The sequence below is a fragment of the Mustela nivalis genome (genome assembly GCF_964662115.1).
Source record: "Mustela nivalis genome assembly, chromosome: 7".
NCBI classification, from domain to species: Eukaryota; Metazoa; Chordata; class Mammalia; order Carnivora; family Mustelidae; genus Mustela; species Mustela nivalis.
In genome coordinates, this window is record NC_139026.1 from 5,577,789 (window position 1) to 5,595,509 (window position 17,721).

The following is a 17,721-nucleotide window of genomic DNA, read 5'->3' on the forward strand; positions in this document are numbered from 1 at the left end:
TCATGACCTGAGCCGAAGAGAGGCTTTAACCTACTGAGCCACCCAGGTGCCCTGGGTCTCTCTTTTAGTAGATGGGGAAGCTGAGGCTGTGCAGGTAAAAGCCACAGCGAGCACGGAATTGGGGCTCTCGCACCATCATCCCCTCCCGTTCTTGTCCCACTCCAACCTGGACAGCAGAAGTGGCCCTGTTTCTCATCAGAGTGCCGCGCCCTGGGAGTGTATGCGGGCCCCGCGGCGGGTTGGCCCTGACGGGACGGTGAGGAGCGGAGGAGCTGGAGTCTGGCGAGGCCTGCTTGAAGTAATTTCTCTTTCCAGTCTTCGGCCTGTTCCTGTATGTTTTCTTGCACTGCTGTTTGTATTCTCACATTAATATCAGACTTGCAAATGTGTCATTTTTGTCCTTTTTAAAGTAACTTTTTTATTTTTAAACCTGTGGAGCATCGAGTCAATATTTAGCTTTGGGAAATGTTGAGCGCGAGCCTCCGCGTTCCCAGGGTGCCCGCCTGCGGAGGGAGGCCTCACAAGTAGGACTGCAAGAAATCAGCCCCAGGCACGGACCTGTCCGCTGACACGTTTCCACTGCATAAGAAAAATGAGCTTGGGGGACACGGCTACATGCTCTTTGCTCCAGCTCCTCCTTAACTCGTGTGGGCGAACTCACAGCTGACGGGCTGGCCTGAGACCCGGTGACTTCGGGTCTTGCCTTCCTTTGCTGCCAGGTCTCCATAACCTGAGATTGTTTTTACTCAGAACAGGAAGAGCCACAGGGGCTGAAAAGGACCAGGAAGGGGCGGCCATCTGTTTGTTTTCTTTGAGGGATTAGGATGTAGAAGACACCAGAGGTAAAACATAGTCATTTTAAGAGTTGCTAGAGGACTCCAGATACAGTATTTTGAAATACTAATGTCTCACATTGAAAAGCTTTTCTCCTCTAACTGCTCTCTCTGAAATAAATAGATCTTAGAAAAAAAAAAAGAAATGAGAAAGGATCTCAGGTGAAGAAGGAAAGACTAGGAGAGAGGAGGTACAGGCTGAACTGTTATCCTTTCTCATTTCTTTCTTTTTTTTTTTTTAAAGACCCGTTTATTTTAGAGCAGGAAGAGCAGAGGGAGGGAGAGAGCATCTGAAGGAGATTCTGCTGAGTGTAGAGCCCAGCGTGGGACTTGAACCCAGAACCCTGAGATCTTGACCTGAACTGAAACCAAGAGCCAGCTGATTAACCGATTGTGCCACCCAGGCGCCCCACACTGTCTCATTCCTTGAGCACTTGTTTTGGGCTATACACAGATAAAGGGGCAGAACCCTGCCCCCATGGAATTCCTCACGGAGTAGAAGGACATCTGTGAGCCTCACAGAAGGCACGTGACAGGAGTGGTGACTTTTAACTTGGCCAGACTGGTGTGGGGGGGGGGAGATGGTGGTGCCTAAAGGACTCTGGGGAATTGCCACGTGGCCTCTTGGGGCCGCATGTGTCTGTACACCCTCTGCTCTCCTTGACACAGTATATACTCGGGGAGCCCTTCCTAGAGGAAGAACTTCCTTATCCACTTCTGAAGCCTGCTCTGACAGAACAGCCGATTGTAAGATTTGAGTTCACTTCCTATAAGATAATCGGAAAGGAAAGGTCAAGCCTTTTAACACCTCCTTGCATATTCCAAAGGTGGAAGCTTTATTAAGCATTTTTTGGCATCTGGGCTTTTCTTTCTTCTTCATGCCAGTTTTAAGAGTAAAATAAACAAAAACACCTTTCTCTGGATCCATCAGAACCATCTGGGTTTTCACTCTTAGGCCTTAGGAATGCACTGCTGAGTATTTGCGATTCGTATCATCTGTTCCTTGGTGAGCCCAGGAAACAGTTTAGAAACTAAACTCCTAGCGCAGATGGAGAGTGAGGGATTTCAGGAGACCCTGCCTGTGCTTACCTGAAGTGACTGCTTGAGTGCTGCGGCGCGGCGCCGTCCACCTTGCGTCAGAGGGTGTCAGTTCTTAGTGCTGTCGGTTTGAATCTAGCATTTAGCAAGATAATTTCGCTTTACTTTGCACAAGTGTGGGCAGGGGCTGGTGAGGACGTGATTTGGGGAAAGTCTGCTGGGTGAGAAGAGAGGAGCCTTCTGGAAGTGGGGGTCCAGGACCACTTAAGCAGGGAGGAGAAGCTGCTCCGGCTTCGTGTCTGTACAGCCGGCCGCAGACACTCTGGGACCCTCGTCAGTGCTGGGCTCTCTTGCCTCTTGGGGCTGCGTGGAGTCAGTGGGAAGGGCTTGGGGTCCGCGTCCCTGCTCCTTACCCACAGTGGGCCTCAGTCAAGTCTGGGTCGGTGGGGAGAGCCGAGCTCAGGAATTGCAGGGCGCAGTTGCTGCTGGCACATGGTCGTAGAATCACTGAGCCCGAGAACCTGGGCAGGAGGTCAGGGACGGATACTGGTGGCATCAAAGCTGAAAGACCGAGGTCATTTTGTTTTATGCTCAAGATTCTTCCAGAACTCCTGCGTCATCGCTTCTGTTGCTGTCTGCCTGGTGGCGGCCACTGTCCCCTCTCACCGGGCAGCGCTGCCATGGCTGTATGACCAGGCACGCCTTCCTGCCCTCCGACTCCGGCTTCCTTTTGCCACGTGCCTTTCCCCTGGAGGCCCTCAGGGCCTTCAGCTTTGTCTCAGATGTCCCCTGTTCAATGAGACCTTCTCTGGCCACTCCGCTTGAAAGTTCAGGCTCCTTTCTGCCTTCATCCTCCTCCCTTTTCCTCGCTGTGTTTCTCCACACAGCAGCCACGCTGGCTTATTCTTTGTCAGTCACTTGCGCTAGAATGTGACACCCGGAGGCCGGGGCTCTTCTTCCGCTGCATCCCCTGTCAGACTCCCCAGCACCCAGAAAGTAGTGCGACTGCACGTATTGAAAGAATGGAAAGCAGACAGTAGGTGGGTGGTATAAGGGATATATGCTAATTTAATGAAAAGTAAAACCCCCTTTTGATTGCTGCTTTTATTTAATAAAAAAAAGTCCTCTTCATTTCTTGTTTAGACACAAAATGCATAATACACATTTTCACTGCAGACTTTGAACCAGTGCCCCAGACGGGCCCAAATCCATCCCGAGCCCGCACTCCCAGGCTCCCCTTAGCATGTCCAAGTTTAAATAGAACTTGAAGATCACCTACTTTAGGAATGAGGAAACCGAGTCCAAGGAGTCTTATACTAAGTGCAAGGTCATTCTGCTCCAGCTTCAGATGTGCACCAGAGCCAGGAAAGGGAACCAGCATTTATTTTCCAGTACAGAGGAGACAGGCACGTCCTTGCATCCTCTCAGCTAATCCTCATTCAGAAGCCCGCACGGTGCTCCTCCTCATCCCCATTTTATGAGTGTGTCCGAGGCACAGAGCAGTAATGTGATTTGCTGAGGCACATGGCTAATAAGACTCAGATGGCTGGGTGAGTCCCTTTCCCAGCCAGTGCTCGTGGGGACATTCCTGGAGCCCCGCCTGGGTGGCACAGGGAATCTCCTCCTTGGTGCTGGCGGCAAGCGTGTAGAGCGTGCTTTCCAGATCTGTTTGATGCTGCTGTTGGTCGGTCACTTGTGTGTCCACTGGCTCAGTGTGTTCCAGCCGTCCTGCCGGGAGCATGTTCTCAGGTTGACTTTTGTCTCTGTGGGCAACACTTTCTCCTACTCAAAGCTAGTGTGTGTGTTTGAGTGGTTCTCTTCGGGTTTTGGTAACAAATTCAGTTGAAATCTCAGTGATTATGGGGCTTGATGAATAATTTATGTTGCAAAAGATTTTAAAAGTAGTCCTAAACAAACAAAGCAAATTCTAAGAGATTACCTAAGTGCAGTTACTTCATTGAAACTGTCACCAAGTGGCAGCAAAGCTTGCTTTTTTTTTTTTTTTTAAGATTTTATTTATTTATTTGTCAGAAAGCGACACAGTGAGAGAGGGACCACAAGCAGGGGGAGTGGGACAAGGAGAAGCAGACTTCCCTCCAAGCAGGGAGCCCGATGCGGGGCTCGATCCCAGTACCCTAGGATCATGATGTGAGCCGAAGGCAGACGCTTAACGACTGAACCACCCAGGTGCCCCGGCAGCAAAACTTTTAGCAAACAAGTTTTTCTGGTGCTCTGATTCCAGTCAGAATTGTAGATGAGTGTGTAGTTTGTCCAAAACAGGTCTTTTGGCACGGGGAAGAGTGGCAGTTTGCACAGGAGAATAATTATTTTCACATGAAAAAGAGAGAAGGACTGTAGTGAGTAGGGCAGGGGAAGGAGGGGAACAGGCTAGGGGGCAGGTCCTGGGCAAATGAGGAATAACATAGATACCACGGGACTGAGGTTTCCTTGAAATTCCCTCCCTGGTTCCATTCTTCCTTCAGTGACTATCTCTGAGCCGCTAAAGGTACTGTGGCAGGGACCAGCGTACCCCCCAGGAGCTAACAGCCTGGTTGGGGAAATAGGGATATAACCAAATAATGGCACAACAGAGGAACTGTACTGGGACAGTGGTGGGCAGAGGGTCATTGCTGGGGCTGGAGGCCCTCCTCGGAGGAGGTAACACTCAAACTGGGCCTTGCGGGATGGGTAGGAGTTGACAAGGACGGGCAGTATGGGGCAGCAGTGCGCCACACCTGTGGTTGGAGCCTGGCAGAAGGCTGAGCTAGCCAGACGGGTAGGGCGGGCCAGTGCAGGGCCCCCCAGGGCTGAGATCTGTGGGCTGATTCCATGTGCCGGCCCTTGTGTGTGCCGCGACCACATTAAAAGGTGTGTAAGTGTAGTTAGAGGGTAGGCAGTGGAGCTGGGTCCCGAAAGAAGGAGGTGGGGGCGTGCACACACGCAGAAAGGGAAAGATGGTCACATATACAAAATGCTGTAAAAGGTTGTACGTTAGTGACAGAAATCGTGCTGTAGTTCTTTGTTTTGTTTTTAAGATTATTTATTTATTTATTTGACAGAGATCACAGGTAGGCAGAGGGGGGGAGGAACACGCTCCCCCCACCTCCCCAGCAGAGAGCTTGATGCGGGGCTCAATCCCAAGACCCTGAGACCATGACCTGAGACAAAGGCAGATACTCAACCCGCTGCGCCCCCCCAGGCACCCCTGTGCTCTCGTTCTTCGGCATTTACTGGTATTTGAGCTCTCAGTATAGCACACCCTGGGGCCTCAGTTACGCTCTTTGGATTTATCTTATGAAATAAATAAAGCCTTATTAAAAAGCTCAAGAAGATTCTCTCATCATGAATATACATTTCTATGCTCTCATCAAACTCTAAAACATATAAGGTCTTATTCATACCAGCTTGCTGGTAAAATTAGAGAAAAATTTCAAAGCGTCTTTTTACTTTCTTTGTCCCGCGTTTCTCCAGTAGGGAAAAAGACTGGGAGACTGTCAAAGAACTGGCTGTTCTCATAGGATTCGAGGAGAACAGTGTGAGTCATTGTAGCTTTTTGCTGGTATTTTAGTATCCGGTTTATTTTTAAACAGTTTTGTGCAACTGGAGTTTCTTCCGTGGTTTCTGTTACCATGGCTCCATAATATTTCCTCAGATCTGCTTGTTCATCCTTTCACACACTCCAGCATCAAATTTATAATTCCTTAGAATATGAATATCTTATTTATGATATCCAAGAATGTTTCTCCAGCTGCAATAGCATTTTGCTCCAAAGTAGAAAAGTTAGTTGTTTTTCCCCATCAGAGACGTTGGGAGAAGAGAGGGTGTGGTTCTGTGAAGGATAGTGCAGTCAGTGGGGGTTGGGGGGTGGCCGGGGTTCTTAGGAGGCTCCCACTGGTGGTCTAAGCAGAGGACCAGTGTCAACTGTGTGGAAGCACTTCCCCTTTAGAGTCCATAGTTGGAGATACAGGGTGGGCAAGTTGCCATGTTTGCTTGGGACATGCTGGCATTGGATGTTTTGGCCCAGACATCCAGCACACTCCTGGTTCTTGGTTCTCCTTCAGTGTGACTACGTGTGTTCTCACTGTATTTATTCATTTATTTTTAGACTTGATGGAGGCTTCCACCCTGGGAAGGGCTCTTGTTTTTAAGAATCTGCAGTCAGGAGAAACAGTGCTGGTCCTGGCAGTCAAATGCCCTCTCTTCCTGGCATTTAGGATTATTCAGGGAGATACTTTCCTGCATTTCCTTGCTTTGAGGAATGTGTATTTCTTAAAGGATTGTTTAGGATTTAAAAGAAAGTGCCAGAGTAATACAGAATCCTAGAGATAGTTTGTTTCCAGTCTCTTAAAGTCTTTGCTGCCTTTCACTTTTCAGGGCTAACCATCTTTCCTCTGACACATAAATGTGGTATCAAACTAGGTTCTGGGTGGGGTACTTGGGTGGTTCAGTCCATCAAGCCTCTGCCTTTGGCTCAGATAGTGATCCCAGGGTCCTGGGATTGAGCCCCACATTGGGCTCCCTGCTCACTGGAGTGTCTGCTTCTCCCTCTGCCTTCTTCCCCCCACTTGTACTCTCCCTCTCTCTCAAATAAATAAAACTAAAAAAAAAAAAAAAAAAAAAAAACAAAAACCAAAAACCCAACTAGGTTCTGGGTGTGTGTGAGGTTCGTTATAGGGGACAGTCTGGCCAAATGTTTTTAAAATTCTATAAATATAAATGTTGACTCAATGACAGAGTAAGTCCTAATACTTGAGAATTTAAAGTATGTTGTAACTGACTGGGCCATTGGCTCCTACCACAGTTGCTTTCTGTGACTCAGACAGGACCCCTTTATAAACAGCAAAAACATACAGAACTGTGGTTCCGGGTACCCCCGAGGATGCCCAGGAGGCTCCAGGTGGGAAGGTCTTCTGAGTGACTAGACAACTGGCATTGTAGAAGAATTTACTTTTTTTTTTTTTTAAGATTTTTATTTATTTATTTGATAGAGAGAGATCACAAGTAGGCAGAGAGGCAGGCAGAGAGAGAGGGGGAAGCAGGCTCCCCGCTGAGCAGAGAGCCCGATGTGTGGCTCGATCTCAGGACCCTGAGATCATGACCTGAGCCGAAGGCAGAGGCTTTAACCCACTGAGCCACGCAGGCGCCCCAGAAGAATTTACTTTTTAAGAATCACTGAAAAATTAAGTTTTGCTGTTAGCTCAAGAAACGTTTTGTGGATAGTCATTTGAGTAGTCTTTTTTTCTTTTCCGTGTAACCCAAGAGATGTCAGTATGTGGCTTCATGAGTGAAATTTGTTAACAACAGAATGTTACTGTTAAGATCTTACAGATCTTGTAGGGTGGTGGTATTGGAAGGTGGGGCTGGATGAGAGGATGGTCAGGGAGACTCTGAGGACCTCTGGTCAGAGGCCCATATAGTGCCAGGGAGCTGGCGATGCGTTGTCTTATGAAAGAGCATTCTGGGGAGAGCAAACAGCATGTGCAAAAGTCCTGAGGCAGGGATGGGCTCAGTATGTTTGAGAAACAAAGGGAAGATCATTGCGGCCAGAGCAGAACAGGGCCAGTCAGTGAAGGAGCGTGGAAGAGGTCAGGCAGGGGCAGGTCGAGATGGGACTTGCAGCAAAGGCAAGGAGTTAGGGTTTAACTCCGAGTGTTGTGGGTGTTGAGCAGGGAAGTGACATGATTTAAGTATTTAAAAAGGTTGCCCTGAGGAGACTAGAAATTGAAAGAGTGGGTTTTCTGATCTACCTAATATTGGGCTTCCCTAAGAAAACATTAAACTTTTGTTTGCATTTTAACTTTGGAGTTTTAGAGTCACTAATACCACCTGCATTCTTTGTGTCTGGGATTCTATGAAGTTTTCTGGGCTCTTTTTTTTTTTTTTTTTTTAAAGATTTTTATTTGAGCTAGAACGAGAGAGAGGGAGAGCGGGCAGGGGGAGCAGCAGGCAGAGGGAGAAGCAGACTCCCCGCCAAGCAGGGAGCCCAATGTGGGGGCTCGATGTGGGGCTCATTCCCAGGACTCCAGGATCATGACCTGAGCCGAAGGCAGATGCTTAACCAACTGAGCCACCCAGGCACCCCTTCTGAGCTCTTTTTGGAGAGGGGCTGTGTCAGTAAGCAACACTCTGGTCTCTGCATAGTCTGGTCAATTTAAAAATGTCCCTGTTAGTAGTGCATAACATTGTTCTCAACTTAGCCAACAGCTGGAGGGTTACAAGTCATGAGAAACTCATCAAGGTTAAACCACACGGGGACTTTTGTATAGAAATGTGACCCCAGTTCCTCCTTCCTTGCTCACTGTTCCTGTTTCAAGGTGGGCACCCGGCCATGCTGTCTAGCCCTCCGAAGACTGGGTGCTCTCACTGACACTGACTGGCCTGTGCTCCCTTCCTGCCCTCCCTTCTTGCCTCATCCCGCCCACACCCTTCCTCAGGATTCTTCTGTCTCGGACATCTTGCCCTTACCCTGTGCGCCTGCCTCATTCCCGCAGGCTCCTCAGGACTCCGCTTGTGGCCCCTGGGAAGCCACTGTGTGATTCCGGCCTTCCTCAGCGCCCCGGTGGAGAGCAGCTGCTTCCGCTCATGACTGAGGCATGCCATCCGCCAGCAAGGCCAAGGAGTAATGTCAGTATCAGTTTCCCTTTCTGGGTGAGGAAGCCGAGGCTCCAGAGTTGAAGTCACGTGCCCATGGTTATCTAGCTGGTGTGCGGCGGGGCTGGGGTTGTGCCTAGTTCACCCCCCCTGTCACATATCTCTGCCCTGTTTACACTGGGCTCCCTGCCAGCTCTGGGGTACACCTGTGAGTAAGGCAGGCAGGGTTTGCGGGTGTGTCGCCCCCAGCACCCTAAGCTGGTCGAGCAGGCGTGCTTCCAGAACAGGACTCCTGCCCAGGTGCTCAGCGAATGCCGAAGGAGTGAATGCGTGCACACGTGCGTGCCTGTTGACATTGTCCCCTCGTGGGAGTCCCAGCTGGAGTGCTGTCCCTGTCTCGCTTACATCGTCCACCTCTGCCTCTTCTCGGAGTTTTCCATTGCCATGTCTCACCGAGGGAGACAGGGTGGCCTGACAGTGAAGGGGCAGGCTCAGGGGCACCTGACCCAGGTCTGAGTCCCTGCTTCGCCACCTGCTACCTGTGTGGCTTTGGTCAAGTTATTGAAACACTTGTGTACCTCATTTCTTCGTCTGTAAAGTGGGGATGATCGTAGTAGCTACCTCTTGGGGCCGTTCTGAGAGTGACGGGTGCTCGCACCTAGGAAGCACTTAATAAATACTGACTGTTACTGTGAATTCTGCTGTGTGGTGGGGACAGGAACTGAGCCCCACTCAACTCCAAGGGCACTGTCAATCCCTGACCACCCACAGCATGCTGTCTGGCACTGGGTCAGGGCCTGGCACGTGTCAGATGAGGGAATGTCCAGGGAAGAGTTCCACCCACGTGGTGCATCTTGGGGCTGTGGGGCCAGGACCCCATGAGACCCTGGTGAGAAATAGGACTACCGGGACTGTGGTCAGCTTTTGGCCGTGTTGCCCTGGCCTTTCTCCGACCTGTCCCCAGTTTGACAACTTCCTTTGACTCGTCCTCTTCCACTGTTCCTTCCACGCACTGCATCCACCTTCACCCCCTTTTCCCAAATGCATGCGGTAAGTTCTTTGCTGCATCTGCTGTAGCCTCAGTAGTGATGTTTCTAAATTTATTAATTTCATGCTTTTAATCAAGGAAGTCCATGCAAATACATTTAACTTACAAAGACTATAATATACCAGGAACTTGAGTATTAGTTCACATTAAAGTCCTGAAGCCCGTCTGACTTCTCATTAGAAGCCACTGTATTATGCATGTGGCATCTGTCTCTAAGGAATATCAGTAATAAGTAAAGTATACTTATTTCAGGGAGATGTTTACTTTTGAATTTGAGCTGTCAGAATCTTGCATTTTGTAATGTTTAAATTCTCCCATTGATTCAAACTAAAATGAAAGAATGAATAGTCCAAACCACCAAAGTGTTTTTGTTTTTATCAGCATGCTGTTTATTCTTTTAAGGTGACCACTTGGAGACTTCCAAAAACATTTTTGAAACATTTCAATAAGTTTATAAAAGTAAGTCACTTTCAAAATTTGTTTCTTTAATAAGGTGTCCCGTTGTTTAGTGAGTAGGAAGGCGGGCCTCCATCTGCTTTTGGGTCTGGTTTGAGTGGGCGTCTCACCTGTGCCAGGCTCCGAGACAGGAGGACACGAAGCCCCCCAGCACCCTGAGTGCTGGGTCCAGAAGAGGGGTCTGGGTGGTGAGCCTTGGTGCTTCTGTGTGTTCTCCTTGTGAAGCTGGGAGCAGAGGAGAGATGGTTATTTCTGCTACCTAATGCCTGGGGCGGCATCCCAGGGGCTGGCAGTCAGACCAGTTAGACTCCCACTTCCTGTCTCATTGTATTGAACAGGGCTCAAGGCCCAAGGACTTTTGTATTTAGTACAAATGACTTTGTGCTATGATTGGGCTACAGAAATAGATACCACATGGTCCTTCCCCTCAGGCACCCTTTGTCTCCTGATTGAGACAGATCCTTGCATGACTGTGTCCACCTAAGGTTGGATGGAGTGGGTATTGCAGGAGAGGAACGTGCTGCTCAGAGCAGCCCGGGCTGCAAAGCTTACTTTTTTTTTTTTTTTTTTTAAAGATTTTTAAATTTATTTGACAGACAGAGATCACAAGTAGGCAGAGAGGCAGGCAGAGAGAGAGGAGGAATCAGGCTCCCCGCTGAGCAGACAGCCTGATGCGGGACTCGATCCCAGGACTCTGGGATCATGACCCGAGCCAAAGGCAGCGGCTTAACCCACTGAGCCACCCAGGCGCCCCTGCAAAGCTTACTTTTGACTGGGAATAAAGGAAGGCTTCGTGGAAGAGGTGTGACATTTGATTATGACCTTGAAGAATAATTAGTATCTTACCAGTCGTCCATGATGTGGTTCTAAGGAGAAGGAATGATGTGGAGGGAGGTGTGAGGGCCCAAAAGGACTGTGCTGTCCTGGGCCCTGGGGGTGATGGGAGGGACTGAGGCCTAGAAGGTGGGTAACCCTCCTGCATTGTCCCCGTTGGGAGTAGGTCATCCTCTGGAGAGCTCATCACAGAACTGGCAAGATGTCCCCAGTCACATGGCCAGTGTGCGCTCCATTCTAGAAGGTGGACTGGCTAACCTTGTGAGAAAACCTTGAGGAATCGCTGTGGGATTCAGAGATGCTCTCTCTTCTGCCTGCAGTTCCGAAGCAGGCTCACTGCTCTCACCTAATGCTCCCCAATCTCCTGACTCCCCTCCCAACCCCAAGTTGTCATTGTGCCTGACCTCCCAGCACCTGTGGCAGGGGGGTGTTCATTGAGGAGCCTGGGACCTAGGGTCAGAGTGCCTGTCACAGCATATGTGACAGTCATGCCTCTTTTTACTCATTTTGTAAAATGCACATGTTAATTGCTGTCAACTTCCCCTTTAAACAGTAGCATTTCTATATGAGACCTACAGCACAGGTGACATCCTGGGTCCCAACACTGTTCAGTAACTTCTGTCATGTGGAAATGCTCAGAAAGCAAGGGCTCTGTGTTGACTGAGGTATGTTTTGCAGTGAGCCCCTGGGAACGAGTTCAAGCTGGACTTTGGGGTCCAGGTGAGACTGTCCTCCCTGAGGGGGGCTGTGAGGCTCAGATCTGGTAAAGGAGGAAAGCACTCTGTAGCCATGAAGATCGCTGCAAGCAGGTGCTCTTAAAACAACTTGGCTTTAATCCACTTGAGTTCTCCCACAATCTCTTCCCAGTAGGAGGCTCTTCTGAAACATTTTAAGCTCAGAAAAATTTAAGAGTTGAATTCTACACTCTCTAGTATCAGTAGTGGGATGCTGAGAAGTTGCCCAAGGTCCCAGCTGTTTAATGGCAGATTTGGGCTGAGTCTTCCAAACATTGGCCCTGAGAGCCTTCAGTAAGAGTGAAAATGGCTTCTAAATCATCAGAAATTAAGTTTTGTTCAGTATAGTTTCATTGGGTTTATTTGGGGCATGTGAATACGTGTGTGTGTGTGTGTGTGTGTGTGTGTGTGTGTGTGAAATTGGCATTCCTGGCAGGGTGTACCCAGTGATTCCCTGAACCACACAGATTAACCACCACCACCAACACTGCCTCCTTTCTTGCCTCTTGAAGGGATCGTGTTCAGACATTCACACCGTCCCACTGGTTTGAAGGACCCTGGTCCTCCACGTGTGGATAACCGGTTGTTTGCGTCAGGTCGGCTAGACTGAGTCCCGAACCCTCCCAATACTTAATATATTAAAGGCATTTCTTACTTAGAATTTTATAAAGGTTTATTTACTTGAGGTTTCTTAAAAAGAAACAAAAACCCCAAGCAGTCTGATATCTATATTTATGCAGTAAGACAGGAGAAGCTGGTCTCCCCCCACAGCTGAAGCCTCCTTCCCACGTGAGCTCACTCTTTGACTGTCCCTTCTCCGTCTGTTTCTTACTTATGAGCAGTACTGTGTAATATTCATGTGACTGTCTCCTGAAATACTCTGATTCACCATGTGAAACGGAGAGGTCCCCCACAGGCAGCAGCATTTTTCTGCCAGGGTGTGTCCTGGGGGTCCTCCTTTCTCATGGGCGTGTGGTCTGCGCCTGAAATGTGGATGGAAGAGGCCAGATTGAAATCTTGCTTTTCAAACCGTAGCCGGAGGTTCACGGCTGTTGTGAGAGCACATGAGCCCATGAAGCAGCAGGACAGAAATGGGTTGGGCCGCCTTCTTGGTTCTGACTAGGAAAGACACAAACCCCGGAGATTGGGCCATGAGGGCTTGGGCAGTCGTGTGGGACCACAGAGTGACTTGACACGGCCATCAGGAGCGACAGGAAGAAGACCTGGACAGCCAGGGAAATGCTTGCTGTGCTGCTGAGAAAAGCAGACCACAGGATGGCTCGTGGGCCGTGACGGCCGCACAGACAGACCGCAGGTGGCAGGGGAGAGGAGCGCGAGTGATGAGAGCGAGGGTGGGCGGTGGAGCCCGGGTGATTGGGACAGCCCTGTGCCAGCCAAGGGAGGGGACACCGGGCCGGACCCTGGGGCAGGCTCGGCAGTGAGCGCTGGCTGTGAGAGCAGGCTCGGCAGTGAGCGCTGGCTGTGAGAGCGCAGCTAGAGAAGGACCCTCGCAGCGGGGGCTGTGCTGAGCCGCAGTGGCAGCGGGTGTCTCTCGGACCGGGGGAGAGCTTCCCTGTTTTCCTCGAACCCTCCCCAGCATGGCTTCCTCTGTGGGAGGAAGAGAGCTGCTCCATGGCATGGACTAAAACAAAATAAGAGGCGCCTTCGCCCACTCTGTCTCTCTTCCCAGCTGTGATACTCCTGACGCCGGGCCCTGTTTGCTTTGAGCCAAGCGGCTGTGTGTCCCTGGTTAGTGTCCCCTTTGTGTCCCGTGGAGTTCCTGCAATGCCCCTTCTTCTCACCAGTACTTGCTTTAGTTTACAGCATGTCGCTCGGTGCCCTGAAGTGCTCGGACCCCTCTCTGCTCGTTTCAGGGATGGTGTCCACGGCCACCCCAAGCCGTCTGCTCCCGGATACTGTGTTTTCATCTCCGGACGACCTCTCAGTGTGTTCAGCCCACACTGCTCACCCTTGTGGTGCTTCTGGAGAATCCTCCCCTCCCTGTCCCGGCCTGGGACCTGCCAAGCCAGTTGGCCTCCGTGTCCTTCCCCAGAGGGGACAGCTGTTAAAACCAGGCATCCTGCAGCGCACAGGCAGCTTTCCGTTGCTGCAGTCCGTGCACGACAGTGTTCCGGAGATGCGAGTCCCTTTATGTGCTGATCTCTATCTCTTCCTTTGAGCACGGTTCACTTTTCCAGATGAAATCACTGGAAACAAAATAGGCTGTGCCAGATATTTAAGCTACTTAAAAAAAAAAATGTCCCAGCTTTGTTCATGGTGCAAAGCAGTGTATTACCTCAGCCTTGCTCCCTGAGCGCCCACTACAGGAGAGGCTGTTAGAGAGCTAGAGAGAAGCAAGAGACCCTGTCCTTTCTCGCAAGGAACTGATTGGGCGTACAGCAATAGTCTGAGCAAGGCTGGAGGCAGAGAGGACCTAGGGGCCCATGGGCCCCACAGGTGGTCCAGCCCAGGCAGGTGAGCCCCAGTCAATCGGGAACCGAGCCGCACACCCCCCCCTCGGCCCCCACTATCGTTGTAAACCCATTTGTGGTTTAGTTTATATATGCAGGGTTAGTTTATAAAAGAATTCTAACCACTGGAGTTAAAACATCACAATAATGCTCCAGTTACTTTCCACCTGTGGATGGGTCTTCATTCTGCATGAATCAAACCCGCCGAGACTTTTCTTTTCTTTCTTTCTTTTTTTTTTTTAAGATTTTATTTATTTATTTGACAAAAATCACAAGTAGGTGGAGAGGCAGGCATAGAGAGAGAGAGAGAGAGCAGGAAGCAGGCTCCCTGCTGAGCAGAGTGATGCGGGGCTGGATCCCAGAACTCTGGGATCATGACCTGAGCCGAAGGCTGAGGCTTAACCCACTGAACCACCCAGGCGCCCCCCGCCGAGACTTTTCAATTCAACTTTTCTCATCCTGAATCCATCCAGCAAGTTTTTACCTGAGTACTGCTCTGTGGTCAGACCTTGGGTGCTAGGACTACAGCAGGGGACACAATAGACAAAAATCCCCTGCCCTCCCAGAGCCTACGTTCCAGACAGGAAAACAGAGAATAGACAAAGAACAAAAGGATCCAGTAAATGACAGAACTCACTGGAAGGAAATAAGTGCTTGAGGGAGGAAAAATAAAGTAGAGAAGGTCTGGGAGTGTGAGAGCTCCTGGTGATGGGGTGGGTACCAGAGGGGTCAGCCCTTGGGGGTTCCCCTGGCATCCTGTCTTGAAGCTGTGGGGCAGCACAGCACAGGGCGCCCTCCCTCCGTTCAAGCCCAGGCCACTAGTGAAACAAAAAGGGGCATTTTTATTAACTAGTTTTTGTATTGTAAAAGTGTCGCATGCCGATAGTCACAATCCTCATGGTTTAGAAGGTTATGAGGTGAGCTGTAAAGTCCCCTCCTCACCCCCAAGATACCCCCTAGAGCAAATCAGAGGCCTCGGTGGGACTCTTTGTGCAGGGGTGCACTTTGGTGGACTCCTGATTGTTTGGTTTTTTTAAAGATTTTTATTTATTTATTTGACAGACAGCGATCACAAGCAGGCAGAGAGGCAGGCAGAGAGGGTGAGGGGAAACAGGCTCCCTGCCGAGCAGAAAGCCCGATGCAGGGCTCCATCCCAGGACCCTGAGATCACAACCCGAGCCGAAGGCAGAGGCTTAAATCACTGAGCCACCCCGGCGCCCCACCTGATTGTTTTTTAATGCCAGTGTGTCACACTCCTGTACCATGCGACACCCACTGTTCCTATTTGAGAGGTGGGAACATCTTTTGTGGCTGTACACACAGTTCCCTTCCTTCTGTCTCCTCTAGCTGCCCCTGTGCCTTGGAGAAGTGTGCCGGCATCTTCGATTCTTGAAGGACAGTGAGTAGTTTTCAGTGTTCTTTCTTTTTGTTGCTCTTACCAATGATACCACCGTGAATACCTACATCTGGCTCTTGGATGAACTCATCTGTAGGATAAAGCTTCCGAGGAAACAGCTGGGTCAAAGCCTAGGTGTTTCTCTTCTGTTGAATACTCCGTGCACTGAGAGGCGTGTAAGAACACAGAAGGACAAACCTAGAGTGACCGTGCATGTACACTGCTGGTCTCCACGAGCACATCTTACAGGAACTTGCGGCTCAGCGTTTTGAGACAGTAGCTCCGACAGGGGGCTGAGTTACCCTGCAGCTTCTCAGGGTGCCAGGTTGTCCCGCCCGATTCCTCGGGCAAGCACCCGGGCTCGCACCCTGCTGGGTGCTGGGACGGGCCCAGCACTCCTGGGATTTTTGCCGATGCCCTCCCTCTTCTGGAAAAGCCTCTCCCTTGTCTTTCATACGCCCGCTTGCCCTCACACTGGGGCTGTTTGTACTTCACTCTGTGTCAGCCTGCCCTGGTAAGACGTCAGCGGCAGGCGGGCCGGGCCTGCGTCTGTCCTTTACCGCTCCCTCCTGGGGACCTAGCCACTGTGCCGGACACACGGTAGGTACTCAAACATCAGTCTGTAGAATGAATGGAGAAATCCAGCCCTTCTTAAGGAATGATCCTCCCCTCATCCTGGGCCACACAGTGGTTTAGAAGAAATTCTTGTCATACCCCATTGTGGGTAATGAAGAAACCAGCCTTAGGTCCAGCATGTGCTCATGGCTGGGCCCGTGGAGCAGCAGGGAGCCAGGTCAGCGGTGATGGGGAAGGGGCAGCAGGGGGGACTCCTTCCTTCCGCAGTTAGTTACGGAGGACTACGGGGGCTTTCACCCAAAGGCTGGCTGACTCTCGGGGAGACAGCAACATGATGCCTTTGCTCTGAATGTTCTTGCTTTATAGTAACATAGCCTTTTGGCCTAATGACCCATTCTGTTTTTTTGTTTTTGGAACAAATTAAGGGCATTAAGAGGGAGCTAGATGTACTTATGTAATGTGTACTTTTTGTTTACCTGATAGTTGTTATCAGGCCCAGAGGAAGAAGGTTATGCCAGTTCCAGCCAGGGCCAAGGGCACCTTGGCAACCTCTGTTAACCTCTGAGACTCTGCATGCCCTTTTAGGAGTAGGTGTGACTCACCAGTGTTTACATACCTCAGTGGCAGAAGTTGCTGCAATGCAGGGATCTGGAAGTCTTTTCCCCGCCTCATTCCCGGATTCCTGGATTCCCAGATTCCTGTCAAGTGCCTCCTAGAATAGGTACTTGGCATACATCTATTGAGGGCCTGCAGTGTGCCAGGACACGCGCAAGGAAGATCTCGAATGTGCTTTCAGGAGGGTGGGGAGGGGAGGGGGTGATGATCCGTGTGCTTAGGATCTCCTTGCTCTCAAGCCTCAAGCTTGCTGCCTCATACATCTTCAATGGACAGACAAGGGCCCATGCAGAAGCGCACCATCCCTGCAGCTGGAATGTCAGGGTCTCCCAGGGGAACCAGCCTGACACACTGTCGCACTGACGACCAGCAATTCACTGAGTGGCCGTAGCCGCCTTCCTCCCAGAGCCCTTGGAGAGAGAAGAGGGAAAGGCTGCAAGGCCTGTTCCATTTGCATCTCCTCAGGTCTTGTTCGAGCACTTTCTCTATGCAGCACTGGGTGTGCTAGACCTGAGTGGGAAGCCAGCGGCGCTCTAGGACACCCCACCCCTACCTCTCCCAGCCCGCAGGACTTCCTGGCCGCTCTTCCTATCCCTTAACCAGCCTCTTGCTCACATCTCTCTCCCCTCCTGTTTTCTGTGATAGGAAACGCCTGCAGTCTTACCAGCGGGTCCTGAGCTTCATCCTTAATCTTGTCATTCAGCTATACAGACTCTCCATCAAAATGTTTATTTTGGTAATAAGTCGTCCTAAAGATCAAGAAAAAAGTCTTTACTAATTTCCTGATTTCTCCTTTTTTGTAGCAGCTCATTTGTGTTTTATGGTACGATAACTCTCGACTTTCTTGGAGAAGTCTTAATCTTAAACGAGTTTATTAGAATCTCTGTCTTGTTCCCTGAAGTATCTTTATTTTCCCTAGACATCAACCCCAAATAAAAGTTGCCCTGTTGGGACGCCTGGGTGGCTCAGTTGGTTAAGCAGCTGCCTTCGGCTCAGGTCATGATCCCAGGGTCCTGGGATCGAGTCCCACATCGGGCTCCTTGCTCCGTGGAGAGCCTGCTTCTCCCTCTGTCTCTGACAAATAAATAAAATCTTAAAAAAAAAAAAGTTGCCCTGTTGATCTTGGTCC

General features: G+C 50.3%; 1 protein-coding gene across 14 annotated transcripts in view; it reads left to right on the forward strand.

Annotated features, from left to right (window-relative positions):
- Positions 1 to 17,721, forward strand: part of PACSIN2 (protein kinase C and casein kinase substrate in neurons 2) — a 132,317-nt gene that overhangs the window by 68,413 nt on the left and 46,183 nt on the right. For 5 of the 14 annotated variants that reach the window (XM_082739868.1, XM_082739872.1, XM_082739871.1 and 2 more), the window contains one exon: positions 8,363 to 8,495. The exons of 4 other annotated variants lie outside the window; for them this stretch is intronic. The gene's annotated coding sequence lies outside the window, so the exon portion shown is untranslated. Of the gene's footprint in view, positions 1 to 8,362; positions 8,496 to 15,352; positions 15,405 to 17,721 lie in introns of all 14 variants that reach the window. 5 more of the 14 variants (XM_082739869.1, XM_082739874.1, XM_082739862.1 and 2 more) reach the window with 2 other exon arrangements.